This window comes from Epinephelus lanceolatus, chromosome 6 (assembly GCF_041903045.1).
Source record: "Epinephelus lanceolatus isolate andai-2023 chromosome 6, ASM4190304v1, whole genome shotgun sequence".
NCBI classification, from domain to species: Eukaryota; Metazoa; Chordata; class Actinopteri; order Perciformes; family Serranidae; genus Epinephelus; species Epinephelus lanceolatus.
Genome location: NC_135739.1, coordinates 4,896,387 through 4,902,655, shown reverse-complemented (window position 1 = coordinate 4,902,655; position 6,269 = coordinate 4,896,387).

Below are 6,269 nucleotides of genomic sequence, written 5' to 3'. Positions count from 1 at the left end.
AATTCCAAGCAGAGCATGATCGCCCCTCTTCAGAAACTGGGCTGCAAGTTTTCATTATCAAGTTTTCCAACATGATAATGACCCTAAACACACCTAGTAGATGACAACTGCCTTGCTGAGGAAGCTGAAGGTAAAGGTGACGGACTGGCCAAGTATGTATCCAGCCCTAAACTCACCTGTGCACCTGTGGGGCATCCTCAAGCTGAAGGTGGAGGAGCGCAAGGTGTCTTCGCATCCATCTGCTCCATGATGTCATCATGGAGGAGTGGGAGAGGATTCCTGAAGCAACCTGTGAGCTCTGGTGAATTCCATGCCCAAAAGGGTTAAGGCAGTGCTAGATAATAATGGTTGGCACACAAAATATTGACACTTTAGGCACAATTTGGACATGTTCACTGTGGGGTGTACTCACTTATGTTGCCAGCTGTTTAGATGTTGATGGCTGTGTTTTGAGTAATTTTCAGAGGAAGGTAAATCTATACTACTATACAAGCTGTACACTGACTACTTTAAGTTATATTAAAGTGTCTTTTCTATAGTGTTGTCCCATGAAAAGATATAATGAAATATTTGCAAAAATTGGAGGGGTGTACTCACTTATGTGAGATACTGTATGCTCTGAGTGACAATGCTAACATGTTCATAATAATAATACATTTTATTTATAATGCACTTTACATTCCGGGGGAATCTCAAAGTGCTATAAAACGATGCATCTGCAAGGGTGAGCATGGGACGGAGTTTGGCGATGTTCCGGAGGTGAAAGAAAGGCGTTTTGCACAGGTGTTTGATATGAGTCTCAAAGGTGAGGTGAGGGTCCATTTTAACGCCCAGGTTAATAACGGATGTGGAGAGGGGGGTGTTTTGGCCGGAGAAAGTGATGCTGGTGATGGTGGATGACTGGACCTGGTGCGGTGTGCCAAATTGGATAACTTCTGTCTTTGAACTGTTTAGCTGTAAGAAATTTAGCTTCATCCATACCTCTATCTCCTCCAGGCAGGAAGTCAGTGTGGATAGTGGCAGGGGTGTAGAGGGAGTGGGTGTTGTGCAGAGATACAGCTGTGTGTCATCGGCATAGCAATGGAAGGCGATACCATGCCTACTGATGATATGGCTGACATGTTGAGAGTGAACAGGGTGGGACCCAACACCGAACCTTGGGGGACACCACATGTGACATTATGGGTGAGACATCTTACATTTCCGATTGCAGCATGCTCATTTCTGCAGGTGAGGTATGAAGTGAACCAGCTGTGAGCGGAGTCATGTGTAACAGCTGATACTTTCCTTGTTCACCATCTTAGTTTTCAGTTATAGAATGTTAACATTTGTTGATTAGCACCAAACACAAAGTGTAGCTGAGGCTGATGGGAATGTAATTTGTTTAGCAGGTATTTAGTCATATGCCGAAGTGTTAAAGGAAAAAAAATCAGGAAAAGTGATTACAGTTCATCTTGAGGGGGAAACTGAAATGTGGATCAAGTCTCATGGCAACCTCATGATTGCACTAAAGCAAAGAGTCTGGGTCACCAATGTTATTACAATTCGCCCTGACAGAAAGGTCACTGTCTGTAGCATGCCTTGCATACATACTGATGTGTAATAAATACAAATCAAAGATAAAAATATGCCAAACAGTTCAGTGGAATAAAGGAATCTATTAAGAAAGAATAAATAAAATGTACAGTAAATAGACTGGTCAATAAAAGAGTTTACAAGTTGGTAAAATTCAACGACACCCTGACAGCGTCCGATGCTATTTGGTGACAATCCAAAAACACACGTTAACCTGCTGGTTAGAGGCAAAGTCAAGAGATCACCAAAGTCATTAGGCTTCATCCTCTGGACATTATGAACCTCTGCAGAAAATGTCATGGACCAACCAGCAAACACGCCAAAATTGCCATCCCTAGAGCCGCATTGGTATTGTGGCTTGCAACAGACCAATCAGTCCAAATAATCACAGTAAATTATTTTACAGGTGAACACAGTGAACTCTCTGCTAGAAGGTGACGCACCTGTCTTGCTGATTTTTCCACTTCCGATGGCGTCACAGAAATGTTGTACCTGTGTAATACTCAACTTTACACTTGTTCACTATTCCTGTGGATTATGCAATAGAGTAAGGCTGCTTTTGTTCAGAGTTACACATGACTGAGAAACTCAGTGAAAACTGACTGAACCAGTTAGTGTGAATAACATCCAACTTATGTCATTAAAGTAGATGAAACCCACTCTGTTACAGAATGCCGTGAACAAGGAGTGGACCCTCCCACTCAGTGGGTGAGTAACCTGCTACGTGCAACCTGTTACTTTGATGCATGTAGATAAGACATTTTGTCTTGTCACGGCAGGAGAAAACAGGTGTTAGTGATGAAATCAGTCATGGCTGAATTCCATGTAGTTATTTCAGCACTGGCAGTGTGTGTGTGTGTGTGTGTGTGTGTGTGTGTGTGTGTGCTGGGTCAATGCCACGACTCTGAAACATCTGAATAGAATAAAACTGAAGCACACATACACATACAGAGTTCTGCAGGAATAAGTCCTAAAACCGGGAGATGAGTTTCACATGTTAGCACTCGTGGTCCCTCGTCTCAAAGTCAGTGGGATTTTTAAATGGTTTTAGGATCTGTGGTTAACACAAGCTCAAAAGACTTTCATGTTTTATTCTACAACATAAAATACATCAGTAAATATCCCTCTTGTGAACTGTGAAGTTTTTAAGTGTCTTAAAAAAGATCTTCGCTACCAAGTGGCTAAATGAGGCTACAGAACGTCATCACACTGGACACAGCTTTACAGCCTTGTTGTAGCAGTGACATTAAAACCATGCAACCGTGGTGTAGTTCGGTGGTTCCCAAATGGTCCAGCCATGGCGTCCAGATTTTTCCTTAACATAAGCTGAAGGTCCACAAAGTTTAAAATATCCAGCGTCATACTTGTGTTTGGCCGTGTCATCAAGCCAGTTTGCTGTCTCTGTCAAGTAGCTGTCCATTAGTCACTCATTCTACAGCTGCTGGAAATTCACTGTGCTTAGAAATAAAGTGTGTTTTACTGCAACCCACCAGCTGAGAACCACTGGTGTTGTTCATTTATAGCTTAAGGTTAACTTTTTACCTCTGGCGATTGCAAAACGTGGAAGTATCAAACATTTGCCACAAAGAGTATTTTCTGTGATCGCCTAAATCCAATGAAAATACACAATTGGCTTTCCGTTGAGGATGAGAGACCAGGGTGATGTTAACCTCTATTGGTCTACAAAAAACCATCACCCCTGCACCACTCTTTATTCATAGAGTATTAAATTGTCCCCAATTCTCCTTTGACAAGGCTCAACAATGCACATGATTCACATACAAAACACATTTAAAACCAATATAAAAAGGACTGTTAAAAGAGCAACTGATAAAAGCAGATTAAAGTTCAGTATCTATTTTAGATTGTTCAGGGTGGTTATTGCAGAGGGAATAAAGGATTATTTGTAGATGTTTTTTCCGGGCCAGTGGGACTCTGTGGTGTCTGCCTAATGGCGGTAACTGGAAGGAGTGGTGGAGCTGGTGAGAACGGTGGCTTTTCTGATCACTGAGCGGGGCCTTGTGCTCTGACTTGGCACAAAATAAATGTTATTTCCAAGCACAATGGTGATACTCGAATGCATTTAATGGGAACGCGCTGAGGTTCCAAATCTGGGTTTAAATGAGGGAGAATCTTGTTCGGGTCACAGCTACACCAGATACTAGTTTTGTCAAGGCTGCGAAGGTTTCATATAGTATGCCATAGAAATGTTTAAAACATTTCATAGTACAATAGGTCAAAAAAATGTCATGAAAATTTGTAGAGTAGCAAAAAAGTAAATGAGAGTTTCAACGCACACCAGGATACTCAGATTTGCTCTGTTCACAGCTGTGGTCAGGTGTGCGTTTAGTAAAGAATCCAACAGGTGCACTACAAAATGTCAACAATGAAGGCAATAGCAGCTATAATTCTGCTGTACAAAATTGATTTCAATATAGATATACATAAGATAATGAGATGCAATTAATGTTTGACAGAGGATGAGATCCAGACAGCATACATTTCCATTAGGACACAATAAATGTACAAAATACATAAATATTGCCATAATAAGAGATCAAAACATAGTAGAAAAAAATAGAAAAAAGTAGAAAAATTTAGAAAAGAAAAAACAATACAAAGGTTACCATACAAAATATATAATATCCATCCATCCATCCATCCATCCATTTTCAACCAATTATTTGAAGCTGGGTTGAGGGGGCAGCAGACTGGGCAAAGCATTCCAGATGTCCCTCTCCCCAGCCACGGTTTCCAGCTCCTCCTGGAGGACCCGAGGTGTTCCCAGGCCAGATGAGATTTATAATCCCTCCAGCGTGTTCTGGGTCTGCCCCGGGCCCTCGTACCAGTTGGACCAGCCCAGAACACCTCTAATGGGAGGCACCCAGGAGGATCCTGATCAGCTGTTGTACCACCTCAACTGACCCCTTTCGGCGTGACGGAGCAGCAGCTCAACTCCGAGCTCCCCTCAGATGTCAGCACGCCCGGGTCCCTGCCCCTGCCTGCCGCCTGGCACACAATGCACGCGGCCCTGATGCTGGACCCTTCAGGTGGTGGGCCCACAGGGTGGCAGCTCCATGTTATTCATTCGGGCTGAGCCTGGCCACCAGATACTCATGGAAAAGTGCCCTGGTGTCCCCATACCAGACGAGGTTCTTGTTCATTGTGGTCATCACTGTGGTCTTCTTGAACTGCTCTTAGTTTGGCCCCTCCCCTGGGACCACTTTGCTTTCGGAGACCCTACCAGGGGCTATTATCCTGGACAACACAGCTCCATGGATCACAGGGACACGCAAACCCCTCCACTACGTTGAGGTGGCGATTCTTGGAGGAGAAATACATAATATATAATGACATATATACCATATACAATGTGTTTTATGACAAATAGAGTATAGTATGTGTTGGGAATAGAATGATTTTATATGTTTTACTATAAGTTGTGTTTCACTATATAAGTTTTAGATGTGTGAACTGGAGAAGTACAGGAGAGGAAGAGACATAAAGTCTGAGGAGCACATACCGCAATGCTTAGATAATTAGTTTCATATATGGTAAAAAGAATAGAAAGTGATGTACAGATAGTAAGGTACAGCACGTGTAGGGAGTTGTGTTGTTCTCTTGTCTTTCAAAACAGGAACCACGCCCCCACCGCCAGCGGGAAGGAGTCAGATGAACACGAGGCAGGGGCGTGGTGTGGTGAAGGAGGAAGTGGAACTGCCAATGAGAAGAGGACAACGCCTTGCGTGCACAATGACACTCTGTTACGCTCAAATATACTGGGTCAGGGAAAGGACAGGAGGTCAGACTTCGTGAACTGACACACCTTTGTTGTTCGTCAGGGACGTGAAGTTGAGACCCAGAGCTCTGTAATTTTATTCCTTTACTGCTTAATAAACTACATTAACTGAGACCGAATATCTTCTCCTATTGCTTCATTAAAGAACACGCAGGACTGAGCTCACACATAGCACATTAGAGAGTAGGATGAGCCTCGAGTCCATCATATGTCATAAAACATGACATAAAAACGTCATGGTGTAATATGTCATAAAAATGTCATAGTAGAGGAAAGGCGTGGACCATCTGCAGACGACACGTGTCCTTTTCAGTCGCACCAAGGGGCTAACCTCTGATCTGTCCCAGGTGGCTGGCTCTGCAGCCAGGGTTCAGGATATGCTGACAGCCGTGCTAACATATATCGATGATGTGCTGTCTGGCAAAGTGACAGCACATAACAGTGTGGGCCGCTTCCTGATGGAGCTGGTTAACCAGGTTCCCATTATCTCAGCTGCGGACTTTGAAAACATGCTCAATGCCAACATCAATGACCTGTTGATGGTGAGCTGCCTGGGTAGCCTCACCCCAGCACAGCGTGGGGGATTTCATTGAAGTGATTCATATTTAATTTTGAGCCATGAACAGTCATATTGTGTGAACTTGTTCCTGTGAAGCCCTCAGCCATATGCTGGCTTCATAAAACATGATCATCAAAACTTTGAAAACCCTGATTTTCGGTTTTTGTTTCAAAATGTTAGCTGTTGTGTTTCCTACCTTCTGTTTACAGATATTTACTAGCACTCTTCTACTTTTACATGTAGCTGATTGTATTTTTAACTATGACTCACCTTTATTCGTTCTCTCTCTATTGACAAAAGAAACCCACAGATTTACTGACCCCAATTCCCTGTGAG